Source organism: Anser brachyrhynchus (genome assembly GCF_964034855.1).
Source record: "Anser brachyrhynchus genome assembly, chromosome: 18".
In the NCBI taxonomy this organism is placed as follows: domain Eukaryota; kingdom Metazoa; phylum Chordata; class Aves; order Anseriformes; family Anatidae; genus Anser; species Anser brachyrhynchus.
This window is the reverse complement of record NC_137711.1, coordinates 10,465,155-10,490,816: the sequence shown is the minus strand read 5'-3', so window position 1 is coordinate 10,490,816 and position 25,662 is coordinate 10,465,155. Positions and strand designations below refer to the sequence as shown.

The 25,662-nt window shown below is 49.2% G+C and overlaps 1 long non-coding RNA gene across 4 annotated transcripts in view; it reads left to right on the top strand.

Annotated features, from left to right (window-relative positions):
- LOC308180142 overlaps positions 1-25,662 on the top strand; it is a 150,812-nt gene that overhangs the window by 87,979 nt on the left and 37,171 nt on the right. The window contains exon 4 of one of the 4 annotated variants that reach the window (XR_013940767.1): positions 11,952-20,781. The exons of the other annotated variants lie outside the window; for them this stretch is intronic. This is a non-coding gene — a long non-coding RNA (uncharacterized lncRNA). Of the gene's footprint in view, positions 1-11,951; positions 20,782-25,662 lie in introns of those variants that run through there. 4 annotated transcript variants of the gene reach the window in all.

Here is a 25,662-nt window from a genome sequence, read left to right as displayed (position 1 = left end):
GAGATGGCCGTTCTTGTAGGAATAACACCCTTCTGAAGGCCAGAGGCAGCTGGGGATTGTGTGCGTGTCATACGGCATGGAGAGGAATCAAGTTTGTTGATTCTATTACTTTTTTTCCCTAATAGTCCTTGGACTGGGCTTCAGAGATGGAAGTAAATCCGTTTTCCTGCTTTATCAGGATTGGGAGAAGACATTTCAGTGCACAAGTGCTAAGGGGATAAAAGGGACAAAGATCTGGAGACCATATCCAAAATTGCAGAGAGGTCTCAGAAATATCAGGGACTTCATAATCCTAGAGAAATAAGTTCAATAGAGAACATACCCTAATGAAAACCTTCCCCAAGACTACTGGAGGTAGCAAACATGTGGAGACAAGGTTGAGATGCTGGGACACCTCATGTAGGACATTTCAGGCCGTGAGTCTTGTGGTATTTCCAGTCCTGGGGGCTGAATGCAGTAGCTGAATGCTGAGATGCAGTTTCCGAGCTGCCTCTGCAGACCATCCTTAATTCTTGTATTTGTTTTCCCTTTTCACCTTTTCTGTAGATGACAGAGGTTCAGAAGCATCCACAGGTGCCCTTTGTCTAATGGGAGCTGAGGTTCTGCCTCTGTTCCCAGCTCCAGGCTCCGTGGTGCTTCTCAGGAGCCTCTGCCCTTCCTCTGTCCTTCAGCAGGGCTGTGTTCAGGAAATTAAACTCCATCTTGAGTCCCTATACACAGTCGTTCCCCTCGGCTGAATCTAGGCCACGCAGGGTGCCCAGCCACTGAGTACGGCACCTGTTTTCCATTGTTTTAGTGCAGTTATAATTGTGTTCAATACAAATCTCATCCCATGGCCCAGGAAATGGCAGTTCTTCGAAGGGAATCCCCCTCTCTTAATTCAATTAATGTTGAAGCTAATTTCCACCCTGAGGCTGAGTCCCGTTGCCTTTGAAGTCAATAATAGTTTTGTGCTTCCCTTCAAGTGGAGCAGGCTTGAGCATGCCCCTCGCAGCGAAGGGCCTTGCCAAGCATTTCAAAGAGCTCGGTGCATTTCTGTGCCAAGAGACTGCGTCCTGTTCCAAACGAAGGAGGAGGTTTCAGCAGGAGGAGGCCGAAAGGCCTGGAAACCTCTGCCAGTCAGGCCAGGTAGATGTTAGACGATGGAGTGCATTTGTTTTCAAAGTACATCGAGGGTCTCAGATGGAAGGTCCTTTGTGAAAGGAGAGTTACTGCTCTGTAGCCACTTTGAGGCTTACGGTGTTTGCAGCGAAATGTGTTTTTGTCCTCCTTGGGTTTATTTACTGCCAGAGCTTTTATGTATGTGTTTAAAATGTCATTCAGATCATCCTTTCCTGGTTTGATTTATTGGAGTGAAAACCGCAATCAATTGGCAGCCGGGCTATTTTTCCTATACGGGGCGCGGTGTGAGGAGCCAAGTGCTGAGGTATGTTTGCTTGCTGTCATGTGGTAACCGTGGCGCTGATTACAGACTTCTGAAAGGTGGTTTTCTTCACCTAAACTTGGCACGTAACTGAAGTACTGATGATGAGCACTTGAGTTGATGAGAATCATACTGTTTTCCAGCACCTTTACTGCTGGTGACAAGCAGAGGCATCTCCAGGAGGTGTTCACACCTCAGGAGGGTCTTTTTTTTTTTTTTTTGACTGTGCAGGAATCCGAAGCAGTTGGGCCTCAATTGATCAAGGCTTAAACGATTAAGCTTCAAAGGAAGGTGGTGCTGCTGTACATTATGCCTTTTTTATTATGCCTTAGTGGAGGTGTTGTGCAACTTTGGGCTTTGAACTGATTTTGGAATAAAAGTAATCGGTACCCAGCAATAAATGCAGGAATCCTGTGTAGATGGAGACATAGGTGGATGACATGCAACCCAATTACTGGCAAAAATGGAACACATTACATATTTCATAACGGTTTAACTAGCGATGAAAAAGATTTTACAAAGATCTTGACATGAAAAAATAGATAAATTGCAGTTCTATTAATTTTCATGTGTGTTCCTCCCAGGCAGGAAGCAAAACTAGCTTTTGGTCAAGGTTTGTTTAGCATAGAAAGCTAGTGTACAAAGTGACATGGGAAGGCTGAAGCTGTCAGTGTGAAATTCCCCCAAAGTGAGCCGGACAGACTTTACATCACTGATGATGGATGCACTTCTCCACTTCTCTAAAGGTTTGCCATGTAAAGGAAGGTAGCACAATACCCCAGTGTGCCTCTCCGGCTGATTTCTAAGCTCCACGCTGCTTATCAGCCTGAATTGCTGAGGACTGCACGGTGTGAGAGGACGGCAGCTGCCTTCCTGTGATATGATAGGAAATGATGGGTACGACACCAGGAAATGAATATGTAAATAGTTATATGATCCCCAAGGGATAATTGCTTTGTTGTAAAATAGTCTCACCAGGAAAGCATAGAAACATGACAAGTCTCATTGTGCTTTTGGGATAGACAAGCAGCCCCAGATAAATATCTGAACTGTTTTGGATGTTGCTGGGATTTGATTTGGCGAATTAATGTAGAACACACTCTCCTCTCACTACCATTATTTAGTGTGACACTGCACAGTTTCATGCTAACTCGCTGGTAGAGTGAGAGGCATTTATGTTTATCTGATTGGACAAGGAAAACTCTCAGCCTTAGCCTCCAGCAACAGTGGAGAGTTAACAAGCTCCACGCTGGAGAGAAAAACCTTGTCCATAATCCTCCAGAGGCCACCATACCGTGGCTTGTTCAAAGTGCACTGTCCCTTCTCACTAGGATGGACAAAATTATCCTGATAAAATGAGGACTGACCTGTGCCTTTGTCCCACATTTTTAATAAAAGCGATAGAGATCTAAGCTTTCCTTGGAGATTAAATACATGTATGTGTGTGTATATATATATACATATATATAAATGATGTTGGCTGGTCAGTTTGTTTCATTCTTCTTTCATGCTCCCGATGCCAGGGGCACCGCCTGTTCACACTGGGAAGTTTGCTTATGAAAGGACTGAATAAAAATGAAGCAAGGCAGCAGCCTCTACAGGTGCAGATCGGGAGTCTAGGATAAACGCCTACAAGCTTGGATTTCCTGCCTTCCACTTACTGTAACTGTCTAATCTGGCTATCCATTCACCTTTCCTTTCATCCCAGGATGTCTAGTCTGATCTAACTGTCTGTCCTTTCATCCCCGCTATCTTCCTCTTGATCTGTGTTTTTTAGAGCTCATTCATCACACCTTACAACTTCTAAAGCACCTACACAGGGCCACAAAGTTTCTCTTTACATTTTAGCCAAAGTGCTTGAAGCGATGGAAGGTGCAGCCTCTCAGGAGAGGAGTTGTTACTTCTTGTTCAAATCAGACCTGAAAGCATGCTGGTGAGTGCACTGAAAAGAGAAGAGAATTGTTCACATCCTTGAAGCTTTTATTTAAACCATTGCCCACTGGAACCTGTCTGTTTCCAGTGGGCTTTGTTAATTGTATGGCTTCATTAATTGCATGGCTTTCCTGGTTGTGTTTCTCCTTGTATTGGTTAGGGGATGCAAGTACATAGGGCACTAGCAAGTAAATGGATAACATAGGGCACCAACCAAGTAAATGGATAATGCAAGACATTGGGGTGAAAGGGGATACTCCAGAAAGGCTACTACATTTGCAGACACATTTTTAGCCTGTCACTATGTTTCCAGCCCGGGTGGCAGTTTGATTTTGATTTCTACAAAGGACTGGAAAGCACAGGGGACATCTGAACAGGAAAAAGAAAAAGAAAAAAACACACTTGAATATGGGACAAAAGTGTCTCTTTGAATACGAGTCTGCATTAGGGGTCTTTATTTCAGGTCTGAAACAAGGAAGGTCAGGGTGGAGACGGTCAGTGGAGATGAGAGAAATGAATCATATATCAGCAAACGCTTCTGTGAGTGCCAGCATCCCCTGCCTTGAAAGAGGTGCACTGATTTCCTAAGCAATCTCTAACTAGCAACCAGCTTCAGACAGTGATTTAGGGGCAAAATTAGCTTTACAGGGAATACCTCTTTGGGAAGGTCTCCCTCTCACTCTCCCTCGCTCATTCCTTCTGTTCTTTTATTTCTTCTCCCCACTCCCCCATCACCACCACCCCCCAAAGGCGAAGTTGTTCCTTGGGAGCCCTTTTGAGGGGAGAGAACCATGGTGAGATTCTTGTGTTGGCATGGCTGATGTTAATGGGTAACACCAGGGCCAAAGGTCCTTTAAAGCTCCCACATCTGCAGCTTTGTACAGACCTCACCTCCGAAATGCCTCAAAGTGTGTAGCCAGGCAGGGCTTAATGTGTATTAGCAAGACAAAGACCCAGGGAGGGGAGGAAAGGGGGATGAGTTTTAATTTACTGAAGATTTATTAGGCCTCATGAAATCGGCCTGAACCACCCATTTTCTATATCATCTGCCCACATCTAAAGGGGGCGGCTTTGTCGCGGGGAGATGGTCGCTGAAAATTATCCCGCAACAAATCTCACCAGCGTGAAAGGGACACAGACAGGAGCAGGACATGGAGGACGGTTCACGCTCCCTACACAGAGCCCAAAATCTGGAAATATGGAAATGTGGGAATGCCATTCAGGCTCCATCCAGCGTTCCCTTGACTTTTGTTTGTGGGGTGCATGTTCTCTGTGCTAAGCCTTGCTCGCTCTGGTAGGTGAGTGAGATATCAGGAGGGCTGAGAGAGAGAGGAGGGGACAAGGCCAAGGTGGTCATCACGTGTGGATTTGGAGATGATGGGATCTGTTTTGTGGAAGGAGTGGAGAGTCTGTGTTCGTACAGAGATAATAGTCTGCCTTTCAAGTCACCGTCATGTGGCTCCAAACCTCAGCCTGGAAGTAAAGCCTTAATTCAGCTCACAGCACGTTACAGAATGACCCTTCCCGGAGCTCTCCAGGCTGTAGCGTGTCCATGAGCTGTTGCAGTGCTCAAAATAGGTGTTTGTGAACCTGGAGGACAGCCCACTGCTGTCTCCAGGAGAAGGAATTGTCTTTGAGGGTGAAGCTGGCCAAGATCCCCTCCGTATTTCTCCCTGCTCATCATGTCAGCAGAGAGGAGATGACCCTGGCTGGTGAACTATGTGTGTTTGCCCTGACGTAAAGGTGTACACATCTCAGCAGACAGGCCAGTGCGGGTGGTTAAGCAAAGCGTGTGATGTGAGAGCAAGCAGTGGGATCTATCTTAAACTGACATAAAAGGGAAGTTGTTCAGAGCCAACAGACACTGCCTACAGGTTACACAGAGGGATACACAGAGACCCTTTTAACAGATGGTAGGCAACTAGTATCTGATTTTTGACACCCAGTTGTACACATATACGATATATGCAAGTAAACAGGTGGTCTACCTTTCAACCCTTCTCCAATATCCATGTCCTCCTTTCCTACAGTGTCTAAGCTAGGATGGAGGTGAACCACGCAGTCTGGATGTCTAAGCACTCCTAGCTGTCACGGTTTAATGCTTTTCATCTTTTAGACAAGGTAGGATCTGAACGGTTAGCCATGGGAAGTGTTCTCTGTTCTGGAGTGTTGCCCCTGCTATTGTTTTTTTGGGATGACCAGAATGTAACAGAAAGGATTTGAGAAGAGGAAGGATGTAGAGGAAAAATCCTTATCTGATCTTTGGAAATGAAGCACTCTCCCATCTCTGGACAGTCAGTGAGACCCGCTGTAGCTGAGATCAGGCTCCCAGTGAAAATGCCTCCCAGAGCTGGGGTCTTTTTGGAAAAGTCACCTTCTCTTAGACGAAAGACCAAAACATTTTTTGGTTTTGGCACAAATCAGGGGAGGGAACAAACATCTTACTGACATATGGGTGAAGAGGATGTCCTGAGAAATCTTCATTTTGTTCAGTTTATGGGACCATGTAGCAGACAGACTGGAGAGGAGCCTATGGAAACAGCACGTGCACTCACACGCACACACACCCCACTCGCAGGCATTCCCCCTATTCAGTGCCAGTAATTAACCCCCACAGAAAGGTCAGTGTAGGGTACAAAGGGGCCTGGTTCTCCCAGGCAGTGGCTGCAGTGGCTGTATGGTGTGGTAGGAGTTCAGAGTAACCATGTGGGGTCTTTCTGTGCTTCATCCATGGACGTGGAGGTGACCTGGGCAGTGACCAGCCCTGAGAGTCAGGCTGTTTTCATGCACAAGGGTGTCTGAGGGCAGACAGCAGACATGGAGATACACCTGGGAAGTAAAACTTAATGTCGTGGTAGAAGGGAAGGAGAGGGGAGAGCGGTTGTCTGAGAGCGGCGATTAGATGGGGTGATTTCCATGGTTTCATATTCACCTAGCTTCGCAGTATAATAACATCACATCAGCAGTCATCTATTTAATGCATTAGCTTCCTGGCGTGAAGGGGTGTTCAGCAGCTCCTGCGAATGCAGCCCTAAGAGCCTTTCCCATCACTGGCCAAAGCAGCCAGCGCTCCTGCCTTGCTGAGCCCCCTCCGTACTCCCCTGGGCTTGCGGACCTAGAACTGTGGCACCCGAGGTCTGTGGCCCTTATCCCACTGGGCTGTTAAAGGTATGGGATCCTCTTGCTAATGGGGAAACAAAGGAGGTCCAGGGATGGAGTACAGCACCTTCGCCTCCAGCTGGTCCGGAAGGTGCCCAGTACCAGGATGCTGGGACATCCCTGCCTGACGTAAGGTACAGACATACCTCTGCTGAGGTGGCAATGGGCTTGGGCACCTCAGACCTTCCAGATGTGGGTCTGGAGCTGTCACATGATGATAAGTCGTGTATCATGCTCTGATTAACTGATGTTGGATGTATGCGTATGTTAAAGGGAGCATTCTTTTCACTTGCTCACCGAGGGCAAGCTCCAGCTGTGGTAAGTGGGAACCTGCAGTCAGACGCGACGTTTGTTTCTGTACTCTGCTACGACTCGTATAAATACTTCCACCTTGTTTGAGTGATGGGTGCAGATCATGTTATCTCCCAAAACTATTTATGTCTTCCTGCTCCAGAGGGTGGAAAAGTGCTTGACAGTCTGCCAGGTAATTCTTCCTGAGAAAAGAGGTCCTTAATGAACCTAGAGTCACCTAGAAATTCCTCAGGTTACTGTTGACCCTTGTAGCATCCCTCCCTGTGGAAGCTAAGCCACCTCCAACAGAGAGGCCACATGGCATAACAAAATGTTGTGGGTTGGGCAGTATGTCTTGTGTGCGTCTCTGTGGGAAGTGCACTCCCAGGAGCGATGGGATGACTTGACTGTTCCCCAAAGCAAGTGCTTGTAATCAGCTGAAGCCCTGAAGGTCAAAAAACATGGGAAACTGCTAATTCCTAGGTCAAATGTCAGGCATGCAGATTGTTGTAGCCCATAGGAATTGTCATCTAGCAGTGAAATTTAAATTAAAATCTTGAGCAAAGTTCTCAATTGATTAAAAATTTAAAGCTGACACTTAAGATGTCACCGAGGATAGTTGTTAGATTTTGCGGCGACTGCTGTCACAGCTCAGCAGATTTGGCAACAGAGGTGTTCGTAAGTATTTTTTGACTGTCTTGTCTTAGGGAAAGGGTTGTATGTGGATGACAGCAGGAAACATCTAGGTCCCTGTGAATGTCTGCGTGTTTCTGCTTGATTCAGCTCTTGCAAACTCAGTCTGGGACCTTTCCTCTGGGAAAGAGCTGGGATTCTGCTCCATTGAGGATGGGACACAGTGGATGGACACTGCCCAACAGCAGAGCCACATGGGAATATGTACAAACAATAGCGTATCTAAAAATAGTACATTTGCAAGTATTTTGCAGGTGTTTGGGTGAAAGAAGCATTATACTGGTCTAGAATCACTCCCACAGTCACTTCTCTTCTCAGCTGTACTTTTTGAAGTTATTTCTACTACATTATTATATCCTTATGATGTGTGTCACAACACAAGCATGAGACCTCCCTTGTGCTGCTGATTTTTGTATAAATGCAGTTTGCCATGTGATCATCTCCAGCTTCACAGCTAAGTGCCTTGCATTGACGCTTTCCAAGTCAGCTCCCTGGGAGCTGCATGGGCTTGTCAAAGGGTTAAGATTTGTCCTATTGATACAAAAATGCCTTTAGACATCGCTATTCTTGAAAAACACTGTCTGAACCATTGAACCCCTTTGGAGTTAGAAAGCTGTTCATCCACCCTCAGGAGGAAAGATGAATGGTGAACAGAAAAGTTACAGTCCATGGTCAGGCTGAGCAAACATGTAACTTTTGGAAGGCAGTCAAAGGAAGCTGAAAAGCCATCTTAGATACGGAGCTGAGCATGAGTCACCCAGGGAAGTCAAAATAGACTGCTCAAGTACTCCACTTCAAAGCCTTCAACACCATCAACTCTCAAGCATCCTAGGAATGTCATTGCTCTTCAAAGGAGGCAGGGAGGGATTGCTGCGTGTCATGCATTCACCTCTTTTGTAAGGAGATTTAACAAAGCCCTTTAGAGGACATTCAGTGTGTGCTCCTCCTGGGAGGCTGCTGGGTTCCCCATTTCACTCCGAACTGCCTTGCCCAAGCCCCGAATTCGATCCTATGCCACACGTACACCAGAGTCCTGCGACTCGTGATTCACTTCGGATTTATTTAATTGGGAAGCAATGCCCGCTGACTTCCCAGGCATCGCGATGAGCTCAGCATCCCTCTTTTCCTTTAGGCTAGCCGAATCCCCCTTGCTGACAGCCGGTTTCAGCTGGTGCGATGGAAGAAGCCCTGCTCAGAGGCTGCCTGTGCCCGCACCCCAAAACACCCCATCCTCTGCTCCCTGGGCAATGCCCGTGCCATAGGCTGGGCTCTGCAGTCTGCCAGCCCCGTCGGCAACACAGATGTGAGCTCGTGGTGATTTCACTCGGACAACAAGCTGAAAATCAATATTTGATTTCGTCAAGTGTTTCGAAAGCAGCTGATCATTCTGATGTGAAATGTCTCTTTTTAAAGATTCAGTGCTGTCTACAAGAATACTTCAAGTCTACCCAAAATTCTCAATTATTTTTATTATTTTATTGGGGAAGACTGAAATGAGAAATCTTACACTGCCTTTGTAGACAGCTCTTAGCAGAATCTGAAAAATTCAACATCCTTTCGGGTGAGCAGGCCACAAGTGGCAAACTTCTTTTTCTGAAGATATCTTCTTCTGAACTTGTGGGGTTTTTTTTTGTTTGGTTGTTTTCCTTCTTTTTGCATTATATTTTAATCTCATCTCCAGTGTGAAAGAAAAAGTAAAACTTAGCAGATCAAAGAATCATGTTAAGAGGAAAATACTATATTTTTTGGGGGTAAAATATTAATTTTTCTGGAGGAAGACAATGCAAGTCCTGCCATTGCTGCCACTGGTGGAGCTAGGAAAGTTTTGTCAATGAATAGAAGAAAATGAATAAAATAACAGGGCTAAGTCAAAGCAAAGAGAAATTCAGCACAATGAAACAGAAACTGGAGGGGGAATTTGAAGTGTTAGAAGCTGAATGCAATTGCTTGAGTTGGAACCCAACCAGCATCCTGGGGCTAACACCTCTCGTCCACGGAAAGTGCTATAGGAACTTTAATATTTATAATGTTTGGGATTCTGGGTTTGTGCCTTGTCCAAGAAATGGATTTTAAAAATAAATGTTGATGCTGCTGAGGATTCTCACTTGGAGGAGAAACTGGGGGCAGGCCACAGATTTGGTCAAGGCTAAATATAAATGTAGCATCTAGGTGACTTAGGTGCCAAATTCTTATTTTCTAAAATCACTTAGGTCCTTAGGCCCAGATCCAACTGTATGCTTAGAGTCCTAGCCTGGGAGACAGGAGCTCAAATTGATATTACACACATGTACTTTGTTAGATCTGGGCGCCGAAGCACAAATCTCAGTGTAAGTCTATAAGATATAAGCTGTTAAGTCACTAAGCACCTTTGAAAATATGACCTGAGCATATGGGAAATATAGTTTCCATGCAATTTAGCACTTGGAAGCAAGGTAAATCAGACCAGCTCTGTTAGATTGGTAAGCCTGGCCTATTGGTTTGCACTGTGCTTTTTCCACGCTGCACGTCTGGGTTAATGCATTCCAGTTGTTGGGGCTGCCTTGGCAGCAGTGGAGAAGGACACACACCTCCCGAGGGATGTTACGGGTGGCAGAGATGGGCAAGCTGGATTGCGCTGTCTCGGTGCAAGGTGACACAGGTCACAACCCATGTGCCCATGTAGGCACATGCTAAAGAGTTTTGCTGTGTCAGAGCTGAGTGCATGACCCTGGAAGGATGGTGCCCTAACATGACCTGGATCCCTCCTCCTTTCCCCTAGTACTCTCAGTGCCCAGGAGGCAGCTGTGCAATGGTGCATCACAGTGTCTTCTGCCTTGACATCCAAGCAAGTTTTTATGAAGGGTGTTATTCCAGTCACCCCTCCAGCTACTTCAAATGAATCCAGTGTTTCAGGGCTCTGCTGGACCAGTCCCTTGGAAGTGGCTGGGAGAGCACCATCTGTAGAGAGTATACAGGGTGAAAACATACTGCATCTGTGCTGTGCCCGTTCCAGGATGGTACATCCATCCGTCCACTCACAGAGCCAGCGGGACTAAGGCAGCTGCCCTTGGTTATGGAGAATTTTTCCATGATAAGACCTTGGCAATGTTTATATTGGAGTCAGCATAATTAATGGGTGCTGTGCTCACTGGTGCTGCCACACTGCCCGCCTTGCAAGGGAGATTTACAGTATCTGGAAAGAAGCCCAAACTCAAAAGCCTATAATTGTTTTAATAGCAAATTAAAGCAATGTAGGAAGATACTGTGTTAAGGCCTCTCATGTAAGTGCCATGGGCAGCAATGCAGGAATAGCTGAGATATCACTACCTAAGACAGTCCAGGAGCTGTACTTTTGAATGACTCATTAGTAACATCTAAGAACTCCACCAAACGAAATACATTTTAGGGTTAAACAAGCAGTGCCCATCTTTCCTGACCTCCAGCAATCTTGATACTTGTCAGATTGATGCTAGAAGGTGGAATTTGGTATCTGCGTCATACTGGGATTGATAAAACTGGGTCTGCTCTATGAATCACTTCAGGATCTGACCCAATTTTTTTTTCTGAAGTCCTTGGGAGCTGTGTGTGCTCAGCCCTTTCTGAGCAGAGCCCATTGCGTTTGGTCCTAAATATGGATTTAGCTGCTCTCATTTAGGTCAGCAAACATGAAAGTACAGGTCTCTCAGTTAGGTACTACTGTGTTACAAGGAGGATAAGGCTAGCAGCCCTTGTGGAAGGGCTGGGAAGCTTGGCTGATGTCAGTGCCACATCCCTCTGTGTAGCAGCACCTTTCTGAAGTCCCAGTATTTCCATGGGCTTTGCAGGGAGGGCAGGTCTCCAGCCCCACATCACAGCCCACGTTGTTCTGCCCTAACTGAAATGCAACCAGGCCAACGTGAAGCTTGTGCTTCCCCAGCCTCCAGCACATGTGGAGCAGAGGAATCAGGGCTGATGGAAACAGCTTTAACGTGTGTTGGTCCCTGAGCATCTGCAGTGGGAGAGGCTGATAGAGCATCCATGAGAGGAGCGTAGGATCACAGAGGATAATGCTGGAGAACCTTTTTCAGTCTGTGTGGGTTTAGGGTTTCTTCCCTTCCTGTGCCCATTTTGCACATGAGCTTGTGCTTGGTCTTTCCAAGGACCGAGATGCCTTGATGAGGCTCTTGCCAAGCTGTCTTTAAATCAGGGTTCATGTGCCCACCAGGAAGCATGGCCACTGCTGGCCCAGCTCTGCCAGCTAAAAAGCCGAGTCAGATCCTGGCTTCACCTCCTGGGGCTGGAGGGCTGCTGCTGCATGAGCTGTGCCTTCAGAGCCCCTGGGCTTGTACGGCTGCCATAGCCCAGGAACCACTGTCACTTGTAATGCTTGTGCTAAAACACCCTGCAAGCTGCAACTCACATCGGTTTTCCACCTCACATGCTATGCTCTGCCAAACAACTCCTGTTTTTATCACCATGGTGTTTCCCTCCACAGGAAAGGGGTTGGCTGCTGAACCCCACAGCTGGTTTCCAGGCGAGGCCTACCCACCCTGGGCCGGCAGCGAGTGCAGGCAGTTACGCCTGTACACCAGGGTACACCTGCAACCACCCAGGCCTGGTGTGGTGGCATCTGGAGGCTCTGAAAAGAAATTACCCTTTCCACGGGGATGTGGTTTGTCTGTCCCGGAGCACGGCCTGACTGGTGGTGTGGGAGCACGGCCCAGCTGGGCAGTGTGGGATGGCCGCGTAGGGCGGAGGCAGCGGACATGGGAATTGCTCCATCAGCGAGGTCTGCGGGACGCACTCTGGGACTGAATCCTGGGAACTGCACCTGGATTTTGTCTGTGGGAGACCTGGTACATTCCCTTCAAGAAAGTCAAGGAACAAATCAGCAAAAGGACCACGAAGGATTACCAGCCAGAAGTTTACCAGTAGTGTGCTCTAAGTGACAAAAGGAGTTTGGCTGTTCAGTCCTTCTCATTGCCCAAGCTGCCATTAACTATCAGACCCACTCTCAGCCAGAGCAGAGATCCCAAAATGTGGCTGAACTTTCTGTTGTTGCCATATGGGCGTGGGTTCCCTAAGGACCGGCGTGGCACTGCCATCGATATTACAGCACTTCTTGCCTGCTAAGCATCCTCTAGCAGATGTTACAGGGGACATACTGAAGACCCAGATCCCTTCTGGAGCAGCCATGGGACACCAGGGGGTCCCCACAGGAGGAGCTGGTAGACACCAGGATCCCTCCCTCTGTGCCAGACACCTTGTACGTTTTTTCCGTCGACTTTTTAAGTTCAGGGAAACATGCAAGGCAGAGAGGTGTTCCCTGGGTATTGAAAGAAGATATGTTCCCCCGCCTCACCCCAAACACTGCACCTGAACCTGTTCAGGGGGCTCCCTGCTGGCTCTCAGTTGTTGTGCCCAGGCACCTGGGACCTGCACCCCCCGGCTGCTCTGCGTCAGCCACGACCTCGAGAGGGCCCCGAGTGCAGGGACAGGACAGCCACAGCCAAGCGCCGCGCTCCCAAACAATTTAGAGAAACGGAGGAAGAAGGAGTGTATTTGCTTTGATCTATCAGCTTTTATCATTTGTAAACATCTATTAATTGGCTGTGTCAAGCCCAGATCCTTATCGTCTTCTAGTCTAATTTCCCCTGTTCGATACATTTCCTCCACTATAAAAATACCCATCACCCACCCCTGTCAGCACAGATTAAATCTAACGCTCTTTCTTTCAGCTCCTCTCCCCAGTGAGGTTGTAAAGCTGTCAGCTCCACACTTGACAAGAGCCAGGCCGCCCTCCTTCCCTTTGTCTCCTGAAGGAGGAAAATATTTAGGTGTCACTGGCGGGATGGCTGTGGTGGAAGTCAACAGACCTCGACCCATCCATTGATCTGAGCCATGAGAGGAGAGAGGAATTTCCACCGTGAGCAGCTGTGACGGTGCTGGTGGCCGGGGACTGGGGCACATCCATCCGTTACCACCTCCCCATCTGCCCAGAAGCTTTCACATGCTGGTGCTCAGCCCCTTGGGGTGGAGGAGACCCTTCAGAGCTCCCCAGCTGCTGGCAGAAGTGCGACATCAAAACAGCTTCCCAGGCGGGCAGACGCTGGCTCCTTGGTAAGAGGTTGATAAAGGGTGTGATGCTGGGTCTCTTCAAAGGAGAAGTGTCCCCCATCCAGGTCTCCAAAGCACAGCTTAAGGGCCGAGTGTTTTCCAGACCTGCTGGCTGAGTGTTAACATCAGGCCCCATCCCTGGGTTTATATAAGGAGCAGTGGAGGTGGCTGTGGATGGCATGTGTCTCCATATTTACAGTAAAATAAGTGAGGCAAGCTCCTTGAAATTCCCTCTTGCGTGTGCCCTGCAAATGGACTCCTCTCAGCAGTTCCTGGCTTCTGCATTTAGCAGCAAAGAGAGGGAGACACAGGGTTTGCAGCCCTGCTGGACTCCCATGAGTGTGAGCATCCCTGCATGCAGCTATAAGGCTGAACGCTCTGCTTCCCCTCCGAGCCAAAAAAAAAATGCATTATCATGGGGCAGGTGGATGTGCATCAGCTGTGGCATGGCAGGAAACAACCAGAGAAGAAAACAGCTCCTTGGGCAGAGCCTGAGCCCAGTGGAAACAAGCAGCTGCAGGAGACACGGTGTGGGGACGGAGCTGGGCAGGCAGGAGGGTGGCAGGAGGTGCAGAGCTGCGGCACGTGGCATCAGCCCGCGGCAAACAGGAGGCAGGGTGCTTTTACCTAACCCTCCTCAACTGCTAACATTGCAGGCAGCCAGAACAAGGGATTGAACATAATTTCTCCTCCTGCCCCTGCCCACTTAACACAAAGCATTTTCAAGCCAGGCCAGTTTTTTTGGTAGAAAAGCCCTTCAGCTGGCACCTTCAGCACTTGATAAGATTCCATCACCCCTGTGTTTAAGCCCGAAGTGTCTGCCTTTGTGATAAAGAGTGTTTCACGATGGTCCTCGGTGACATCCCAACGCAGCGGAGCGGGCTTGCTGTCGCTGCTGCCACACGTTTTTCTGGAGCTGTTCTTGCTGCCGCGAAACTCAGGACATCAGGCCAGGAGGCCTCGCAGTACATTTAATGTGCATGTTAGCACTCCATTAAATATTGACTATGCTTAAATAAATGATGCAGCCAACTTTCAAGGAAGAAAGTGCTTATTTTGTCAACACAAAATATCCCTCTGTGCCTTTATCCTCATTAGTCGGTCTGCGGTAAGGAGGTTCTCTGAACAAGGTCTTTGTAACTGGCTTCACGTGACGTCAGTTGCCTGATGAAGACTGTATTAGAGCTGAAAACTTGGTTTGGCCTTAAAAAGCAAAGTGTTTTAACCTGAGAATGCCAGAAAGATGACTTCAAAACTTTCTTTCAGAACAGCTTGCAAAGAAGAGGTTTGTCAAAACCAGCTCTTTCCCACAAACTGTTTTGACGTAAACGGATCTGCGTTTTTACAGAGATATCCTTCAGCCGAGGCATCCCAGAAGCACCCCAAATCTTTCTGACTCACCACATCACTACGTCGTGTGTGTCCTACTGCTGTCCTCAGCTTCACCCTGTCTCAGTGGGCTTTCTGTAGGGTGCGCGCTAATTTGGGGGCTTAGCTACTAAACGTATCCATGCAGGTGGACCGCAAGTCTGGATTCAGCCCGCCTGCACTTAGGAGCTAAACTGAAAGGCACGAGCTGACAGCAAAATAGCACCTAGGTTCCCTCGCCAGTCAGTGTGAGGCCAGATCCTACTCCCCAGCCCCAGAGTATGGGGGAAGCTTGCGTCTATTTGGCCATGTCCAGGCAGAGCGGTTGCCCTGCTGAGGACCCTCGCCACACTCACTCACACTCAGATGGCTTTCTGGTGAGACCCCAGGCTGGGTCAGGGTGTGGGACAGACTACACCGCATTTCCCAGCTTTCTTTTTCTTTTCTGCTTCACCATTGCTTTGCTCAGGCCCTCTCTTGCCATCTCGTTTTACATTTGTTTTCACAACACCTTACAAATAGCTGTTTTTAATAATGCATCATTGGAGGCTCTTTCATAGGCTTTTGGTGCATCAATTATTGAAGCCAAGCACCGGTGTTCTCTGTTAATAATGTTTTTTGGGGGGTTGTTTATTTCCCTTGGTTAAATTTTTCATGGGAAGGTCGTGGGGTATTTGCCCTGGCTGCCACAGGGTGTGTAACTCCTTGTAACATGTTCATCCGTGCCCTGAATTCATCTGCTGCTGGCGCTCAGCTCAGCCTCCGTGGCCTGGGCAGGTTTTGATGGCCTGTGGGGCGATGCCAGCTGTGATACAGCAATGTCCCCGCTGCAAACCAGTCCTCGGGAAGGTCACCTCTCCCGGGGCATCGGGATGCCACCAGGAATCCGCCACCTTCCTGTGTTACCAAGAGGGGCAGGAGCTAGGCTGCTCGGGTTTGACCCAGGTTGTCCCCAGCTGCTGCTGTGCAAGCGAAACAATTCCTGAGAAACCTGCCAATGCTGCTCGTGGCCACAGGCAATTAAAATGTTAAAATCAATGTTGGCAGAGAGAGCTAAGCATGATGCTCAGCACTGCTACCCATGAGCCAGGAACACTCCGGGGACCTGCCAGCCCCGATGAACTTGCCTCCTGACGTTTTTTTCTAGGGCAGTAACAGCTATCACTGGGCATTTTCCCCATGAATGTTTCCATTCTTTCAGAAAATTGGCTTGTTTTTTATTTTGAAGAGTCTGAATGTAAAATATCCATCTGTCTCAGTTTGTTACCTTCATTTTGCAGAGGGCAGTGCTGTTCTCAGAGCTGCTGGTACCTCAGGGGGAGGTGGCCGAGGTGTGTAACTTGGGCAAATACTGACGTTAGGCTCATGAGACAATTCAGGTTGGAAGGGAACTTGGAGGTCTCTGGTCCAACCTCCTGCTCGAAGCAGGGACAGCTCTGAAGTCAGACCAGATCACTGAGGGCTTTATCCATTCTGGTCTTGAAAATTTCCAAGGATGGAGACTGAGCATCTTCTCTGGGCAGCCTGTTGCAATGCTTGACGGTCCTCATGGGGAAATGTTTTTCCCTTAACAATTTGCATAAACCCACGGGAAGAGTGATTTGCCTGCTGACACGCAGGTAATGCCACCTGGAGCTGGAGCACGTCAGACATACCACCTCAGCTGTGCCAACAGCAACACGGTGCTTTATGAAAGCTACCAGGAAAGCAACCCTGGAAAAAGCTACTTCATCTGCCCAAGTGCTCTCCATCTCCTTCGCCCTTGCCCCACATTGGGGCATGCAGTGCCCCAAAACCAAGGGCAGTGTGAGAGCATCTTCTGTTGCGCAGGGTGATGCAGATTTACCCCCTTGTTCTACAGCGGCCTGAAGACATTGACTTTTCATCACTCCCAACCAGAGCCAAATTCTAACAGGTGACCTGGAGGTGAAGGTTATTTATCCCATTAACAACTTCTGGATCAGGCCCTCTACAGAGATTCTTTTAGTTGAGTTTTACCTTAGCTCGAGACTTGACTAAGATTTAACATTCAGATCTAATAACACCCTGAAGGCTCAGCCAGCATCCCTCCAGGAGCTGGCATGGATTCAGTAGGTAAATGTGTTAAGAGCATGTCGCAGTTGTGTCAGCCCTGTACCTCAGCAATTGCAATACGGAGTGGGGAAAATGCAAACAGGAGGGTGCAGGTGGGTGAACTCGCACCTACCGGAGCTTTGGTGGAGGTTGGTGCCAGACTGCTTTTAGGAGCCAAGCTGTTTCGAGGGTTTCCTGCATCCGTGGGGCTAAGAGCAGATCACTGGACAGTTTCAGGGTGACAAAAAAAGGCAAAGCAGAACGAGTCTGACTGCAGCTGAGGCAGTTGTGGGGTTTTGCTTGTGGGTTTTTTCATGCATCAGCAGGTTGCAGTAAAAGCCACGAGCAAGGCTGGGGTTTACTGCAACCTGGGGCTGCCTGTTACGACTGCACTTTCCTGCAGTTCCCTGAGCTTCACCGGGTGTTTGTCACCTGACATAACGAAGTGTGGGTCCTTCCAAATGCCTTTGCTGTCCAAGCTGGAGGATCTTTTGCTCCATCTCTCCCATTGGCGTATCCTCTGGTCTCCAGCTGCTGGGGTTTCCCACCACCTTTCAGTGTTACTTTTTAGTGTACTCTGCTGTCAGAAGCATGACCTGCTGCCTAGCAGGGTGGGTAGGGAAGGCAGGACTGGGTCTTCCCTTTCCCTCCTGTTTTCTGGCTAATGAGAGGTTTTAAGTTAACAAGCCTTTTATGGCCCATTCTTATGCCAGAAAGGTGTGCTTCACAAAAGGTGCTGAGATGGCTTTGCACTAGCAGGGTACGCATGGCGCTCTGATTTGCAAGTCCAGGGCACATTCGGATGGCAATAAGGTGCACGGACCACACGGAGGGGTGACCGGCACATGGGATCAGGCCACATGATGGAGGGTCAGGTCTGGGCTGAGCCGGTTCTTGGTTGTGGGTAAAGCCTCCTCCCTGCCTTTCATCTCCAGGGTGATCTCTGGAGATGGAGAATGCATTTTAGCATGTGGCTGCAGATTAAAAAGCAGTTGCTGTGGCTTTGTGAGTGAGACTGAGAGCTGGGATCTCCAGGCAGGCTCAGCACGCGTCTCTCAGGGCGCTGGAAGAAGCACTAGATGTGCACTGAACTTGGTTGTGCCCTGAGGTTATGCTCCTTTCTCTCTTAAAACTGGAGAGGAAATTGGTTCACATTTTTTGCTGAAAATGCAATGGCAACCTGGCTGACACCTTGACTTTTTTCCTTTATTATTATTATTATTATTTCTCTCTCCTACATGGTCAGCCCTGCCTGGTTCCTAATGAGAAAAGGCCGGGGAAATCAGCTGAGTGTACCTCCCACTTCCCTTAATAAAAAGCTGCTGCTAGCGCAGGGTTCACAGAGCAAGTTTGCTTTGCTAGCCTAATCCACACTCCCTCATGGTTTCATACTGCTGAGAATTAAAGAGATGAACATTCCCATGCTGTTAATCTGGTAACAATAAGACAGGGAAGCTGCTGCAGTTTACAGAGAGCGCAGCACAGCCACAGCTGGACAGATGTTTGCACGAGACACCTTATTTAAACACCACTCTTGGCTCCAGCCTCGTGTTTTTCATTCTGGTGAGTACAGCAAGCCCTGAAAGTTACACGGAGCAGCTGAGCATTTTATTGCTGACACATCATGCTTTGGCATCTGGTGGCATGGGTTGCCAGCCAGCTGGAACGACACGGGGCTGGATTTGGTGGCTGCTTCTCAGAGTTATCTCCAAATGACTTTGTGCGTGGGTGAAAGGGAAGCGGGTTCACCGTGAAATATCTGTGCCCATTTTGGAGGCATTTCCCAGGGGTGTGAAGTGTCTTCTGGGGAGGTGTGGAAGGCCAGGAGGAGGAAAGCCAGCGAGCCCCAGGCAGTGGCGCTTTGCCCTGGCCAGTGCTGCAGCAGGTCGCAGCCCACGCCTGCAACTCAGGTAACCACAGACACCAGGAACTGGGGATCTGCAGCACTTTGTGAGACAGTAAAGCAAAGGTGGGTTGGAGCCCTGGGTGCTTTGTGCTCCCTGTGAGCAACCTGGGACCAGTGGGCTCCTCACAGCCGTGCCAGATCAGGAATCCAGGGCTGGAAACTTCCCCACAGAAGCACTCAGGGAAGCACAGGGGTGAGGAGCAGCCTCGGCACAGCCCGTCCTCCTGCCAAGCAAACTGTTGCATGGTGGAAGAGGGGAAAATGTAATTAAAAAAACCTGCAGGTTTTATTTTTATATAACCTTCCCTCCGCTGTGGTTTTCCACAGCTGCTGACCATTTTTGCTCTCCCTGTCCTCTGGCTTTGTGCTGCTCCACTTTTCCATTAGTGCATCTAAATTGCAACCCCCATCCCAAACCCAGGGGAGTGAGGGTTATGGACATGGGTGCTGCGTGGGTTGCCCATGCCTACAGCCTCACAAACACTTCTCCCTGCTGCACCCAGAAGCAGCTTATCCCCCTTGCTGCCATGCAAGACTCTGCAGGCTTCAGCGGGTTTCGGGTCAGTTCCTGCATGCCGGTCACTCCTGGGTATCTAAATAGCTCCATTAATTGCACACATGACTAGAAGATTGATGGATGAGAAAGGACAACTCTCCCCCTGCCCCAATTAGTACTTCATCAAACACCGGACCTACCCCTCAGGACACTGAACTGGGCTTGGTCAGAGGAGGCAATCTGCATACCTTTTGGACAGGGAGGTAATGGACTGAAATTATCGGTCAATATTTAAATACAGACAAGATCTGAGCTCCCTCTGAATTGCGAGTCAGCCTATTGTGGCAATGATGCCCGTGCCCTGGATCCCTCATTTTTTATCATGCTACATTACCCGCAGGGCTTTTGCATTCCCACACCACTTGACCTCTTGACTCTGTTATCTCCATCTTGGAGCAAACAAGAAACATTTTATTCCCACCAGCAAACTGTCATTCACATCAGTGGCTTCTGCTGCGAGTCCTGGCCTTGTTCTGCTCCAGCCTCTTGCCTGCCCCACTGGGAGCTCTGCCTTCCCGAGGTGGAAAATCCAGGCATAATAAATCCGCTCTCTCCATGCTTTCGGACCACTTGCTCCTTCTTAAGGTAGCAGGGCAGATTTATAGCAATTTTTCTTTTTCTGTCTGCCCCCCTCCATCGCCAGTGATTTATTCTTTTCTCTTCCTGGGTATCTTTTAATCAGTCATAAAGATAAATAGAAGGGTCTGGCTGAACGCATCACCAGCTAACAGGCAGATCAATCAGTGGTGGTAATTGCAATTAAGATAACTCCCATCCAAGCAATCTTATTTGCTCCACTGCCTTCCTCTGTGGTTGGAGATACCAACCCCAACTTGACCAAGAGAGCAAGTCTTTCAGTACTAGCTCTTTTAACCCATCCTGTATAATTCTGTAATTTACTGGCTTCCCTCTGATTTTAATAAATAACCCGGTGCCTTCAGCATGTTAAGCAAATTCTGCAGGTAGATTAGATTTGAATCTTGCAATGAGGGTTTTGGAAATGTGTCTGTTAACGTGATTGACCCTGAAATAGCAGCAGCTGAGCTTTGCTAGGGTGCAAACGGCCTTGTGGCAGGGCGCGGGGTTAAGCCCTTGCAGAAGATCTGCACCTACACCCCTAACCCTGCCCCTACAAACAGCTCAATGGTACAGTTCCTGGGCTTAAGCTGATTCCTAGGACAAGGTCTGGACCTGGATGCAGCAGTCCATGCTCTGGTTTGTAGCTTTTGGTTTTTCATCCCTTAATACATGGCATAAAGCTTAATTGCCCCTTTGTTTAGGGCCTTGCTACCAGATGGGTGGCCCTATCTCAGTGCAGGGGCTCTGGCCCAGGACGCTGTGGATGGAGGAGGTCTGGGGTGGTGCCAGCCAGCACCCGCTGATGTCCCCAGTTGATGTCCCCTGCTCCTTGCAGTCTGGTGGTGGAGGGACCACATCCCCTGCCCACAGACGGCACCTGGCCACAAGCCCTTTGGAGCTGGGGCAGGTCTCTGCATGTTGTTTTGGGCTCTGCGCTGCACGGACACTCGCGTGCTTGCTGGACAGGGGCTGGCGTGACCCTGTTCCCAGGTGTCTGCGAGGCGGAGGGGACCACATCGACGCCTGCAAACAAATGACTACAGCCATTGTAAGGCCTGGGTAAAACCCCCATTGAAATAAATGGCAAAACTCCCAGAGATTTCAAAGGGATCAGTCCTGAATGTTTGCAATTCTCTCCTAGACTTATCATATATCCTCAGCACTGTGTGCTATTTCCATAACAAGAGGTATGGCATTCCCTTACTTCCATGTTTGTTAAGTAACAAAGACAGATTTCAACGCTTGTAGCCTTCCCAAATTTGTCAGGCACCAAACAGTCTCTCCCGGCTCCGTGCGAGCGCGTTCCCAAGCACAGTGCCTCGTTAGCGTCGTGATGGGACCTTGTTCGGCTGCTATGAATATGCATCAGGGCTACGGTTGGGGTTTTGTTGGCATACACAGTGACTTTGTCATTTAATGGTCTCCAGGGCTGTTTTAATCAACATGCACATTTCGCGTGTCAGCTTATTTCACTTCACTGCTTATTATTTTATTTACAAATATTCTGGCAATTGCTTGAATTTATTCTGTCCCATGCGCCGGTGACTTCCTCCTCTCTCCTCTCTGCCCTTCTCAAGCCAGGGTCCGCAGTTTCCCTCGCTTTGTCATGGGGAGGGATCGAATTTACCCTCCGCTAAGCTTTACTTCGCTTCATTCCCCATTCCAAAATGTTGATTGAGCTGGGGAGGGGGAAGGAAGGAGGGGCGTACACCCAAATAGGATTTACAACAGCGTGTGGATTCCTAGGCACCGGGGCTGAAGCAGTCCGGACAGACGCACGGCAGTGCCAAGGCCACCAGGGATGCGCCTCTGGTTTCTGGCAGGGGCTCTGAGCCCATCGCAGAGGTTTGGGATGTCTGGTTGTGGGAGGGCAGGAGCATTTGGTAGATGCATCAAAGGGTCTGCCAGAGGGATGCTTCTGAGTCCCCGGGAAGGGTCACTGCTGAGAAAGGCGGAAGGAGAAAGGACCGACGGGACCAAGTTATGAGGGGTAGGCAGTGTGAGCTGGGGAGAAGCTCAGAGCTGATCTCTGGGCTCTCAGAAGCCGATGGAGGCCCCACACGGCAGGAGGGAGCCTGCCTGTATGGGTGGGAGGAAGGTGGGCTCTGCAGTGACAATTTGGGCAGGCCAAAGCGGAGGGTGGGAGAAGAGCCCATAACGCTTCAAACACACGCTTGTCCCTCTGCATAAACACCCCTGTCACGTCCAGCGCTTCACTGTGGGTCCGGGGGTGGGAGGAGATGTCTTTTCGGGTCTTAGCACGAGCACTTTTCCTCCCAACGCTCACCAGAGTTGGTGTTTTTAAGGCAAGGTGCCTGCCAGAAATTTGAAAATAAGTATTCAATCCGTGCTCGTGGGCCTTGGCACGTTTCCCATCACAACTGCCAAGATGTCCAAACCTGAAACGAGCAGCACAGCATCTTTAATAATTCACCGTCGGATGCTTTTAAAAAATGTGTGGTTTATATTCATGCCAGCACTGCCCCTCCCTCCCCGCTTCCCCATCTCCCCTTCCTCTCCTTTCCTTGCAGGTGGTCTATTTAATTTCAATTTCAAGCTGCTGCCTCCTGCTTTGGTTCAGCAAAATGACGTGTCTTGACCTATTCATTTCATGTTTCCAAAATCTTTTACATTTCCTGTCTCCTCCGCCCCCCTCCCCCTTAAAAAGAAAAAAACAATTCCAACTCGCAAAATGAAGAATTTCTCTGCATCTGTAGAAAATCTGGCCTCACTTATACCTGTAAAAACAGTTGTTTCCCTTACAGGAAATGGCTTACTTCAGCACCTGAATTTTGTTTTGTTTTGTTTTGTTTTCTGGTGAGATTTTGATAAATCTTTGCCTGATTTCTGTAAGGTTTGGCCGATGTCCATGAAGGCTGTTTGGGGTGCCCATGTGGAGGACTTGAGTTTGCCATATCCCAGCCCTGGGGCTTCCCAGCTGAGACAAGGGCTTTGTGGTGGGCTCTGAGTAAACAAATGAGAGGATCTGGTCCCTGTCCCTAGGAGCTTACAAGGAGGGCAGATCGGCCCTGGGATCTCATGGGGTGATCTCATGGGGTGAGAACAGGGCATGGTAAATTTGGGACAAAGGCTGGAGCAGGAACCCAGATCTATGCCTCCTAGCTCTAGGAACCCAAGTGAAGCACTGAAGTCAGGAACCTAGTCCAGGATTTCTGTCCCCTGTGTTTGAACCTCCTTGTTTCAGCCGTCACCCCTAGGTGTTTTCAGATGTGTTGCATCTTGGTCTGTATTGAGAAGGGAATCTGGGGCTGAGTAAGGGGCTGAGCCCGGGTCTCCAACCCAAAGGGCAGAGCCAACCTTCCCCCGCACACTGGCTAAGGCATTGATGCTGCAGAGAGGATGGCGAGGAGCAACACTTGCTGCCCTTTGGAAAAGCAAAGGACTCTCCTTGGAAAAGACATGGGTAGGACCATGGCCCCCACTCCTGCTGGGGGACAGCGATGGCCCAGCTCCACATGCTGAGCGTAGGAGGGGTTCATCCCCAGTTTTTCTGCTGGGGCAGGTCCTTGCTGTACAGTGGGGAGACGATGCCAATTCCTCAGCAACCATTACTGACTCTAGTCCACTGTAAACAGGTCTGCCTGTATGGACCACATCCATGGTGCGCGCTGTTGCTGCTTTGGCAGCATTCATTTCTGCTGTGAATGCCTCCAGTGTGAAGATGCTGTCCTTTTTCTTTTCCATTACGTACGTGCGCATGAGTGTGCCTGTTAATGCCTACCTGAAAACAACACGCTGTGGAATGTATGTTTGCCTTTTTTTTAACAGAAAACAGCAATTGTTCGACACAACCAACGCAGCAGCTACCACTTGCCATCTGCTGCTGCACCTTCAAGCGCATCCCTGCCAAAGCCCTTTGGCAGCACTGACCTCCTTCCCTCAGCACCACAGCAGAGCACACGGCATGGCACTACGGCGTGCCGGGGAGGGGCAGGAGGTGTCCAAACCCCCCCCCCGTTAGCAGGGTTAAAGGCACTCGGGCTTTTCTGTGGTCTGCGGTGGTCGTGTTAGCATCGAGGCGAGGGATGTGGGGCGGAGGAGAGCGGGCGGGCGCTGGTAGGTAGCTTAACTTTTCATTTCCTGTGTGGTTTCATATTAGGTATGGTATGCGCCACCGGGTTTAATTGATGCACAAAGCAGTGTTTTATGTACGGGCTGGACTTCCAGAAATAACCAGCGGGGAGATAGACACATCAGCAAAGGGTTTTCAAAGCCACCAGAGAGCCTGGCTGCCAGAATGGGGGCATTTTATCGGAGCTGATGTTGGGTGTTCAGCACCATCTGAAAAGCAAGTCTCCGCTAGGTTTCTCTGCTTTGGCCCCCGAAGGACAAAAACCAGGAGGCGAACGATTTGATTGTAAAACAGCTTTTCCCATTCAAAGCAGTGTTGTGCTCTGAAAGGATGCAAAGTCGCAGGGCGGAAGAAGCGAGCCGAGTGCTCCGGTAGGCGCTGAGGCTTGCAGCGTCCTGCTGGGATGCTCCAGGAGTGACTTCTGGCTTTCTGCCCTCCTCCCTGCCACCTCCGTGTTTATGAGGTGCTCGGCTCCGTGCTGCTCGCCTGCTGCTCCGCTCCGTGACAGGGCTCTGAGAGCCCTTCTCCCGGCTGCCAGTTTTTCTTCAGCTTTGCAGCCGTGTTAATAAATGGGAGGGTTTGAAGCTCGCAGCAGTGTGAGAACAGCGTAGTAGGGCCAGCAAAATTATTTCTTTGAAAAGAAGGAGGCATTTTCTTTTCAGGCGTGTGTTCCCGGCATGCTCAAAGGGGCTTTTGAGCCAGGATGCAAAATTGCCACAGAAAGGAGCAGAGAGCAGGAGAGACGCAGCGTGAAACAGAGTGTAATTCAGCTGGGGTCATTTCAATTTTGGGGAAAGAAGGATCAGGGATGATAAAAATCGTCTTAGCTGCTGAAGACAGAGGGAAGCAGGAGGCAGTTTCTTCCTTTCTTCTGCAGCTTTGAAGGAGAGAATCTAACCTGGAGACCCTTTCCCCCTCCATCACCGCCACTGCAATATTCAGGTGCCCGAAGGACGAACACAGGGCTCAAGGGTTACATTTGCAGTAAATTATATCCATAAATAAAATAACACAAGGCTCATCCTCTGTCCTGGAAAGCACTGGCCCAGCTCAGCTCACTTCATACCACCCCTCTGCACAGCCGCTGGTGAGCAGCCCCTGGCACCTGCTGAGCCCCACCTCGTCCTGGACTTTGCCCAGGAGGTGGTTTATTGACCAAGGCAACGCTCTGCCAGGGCATGGGCACACAGAGAGGTAGGGAGGATCATGACAGATCACTGGCCCTATTTATTTTATTGGTATAGGTGTAACCAGGGAGAGCAGGTCCAGCATGGCCTTCTCCTCAGGTCAGAGTACACTCCGTCACTCACATTGGCATGGCTAACAGGAAGCACAGGAGGGCTGGTGAAGAGTGTGGGACAGGAAATTCCAGTGTTCATTCAAAAAATATAGAGCTTTCTGCTTAAAAACCTGCATCAGCATCTATAGCTTTGGTCAGATATGTAGATCAGGGGTACGTTTAGCCTCTGTGTAGCACTGAGATGGTAAATCTGGCACACAAGGGAGAAAAAGGA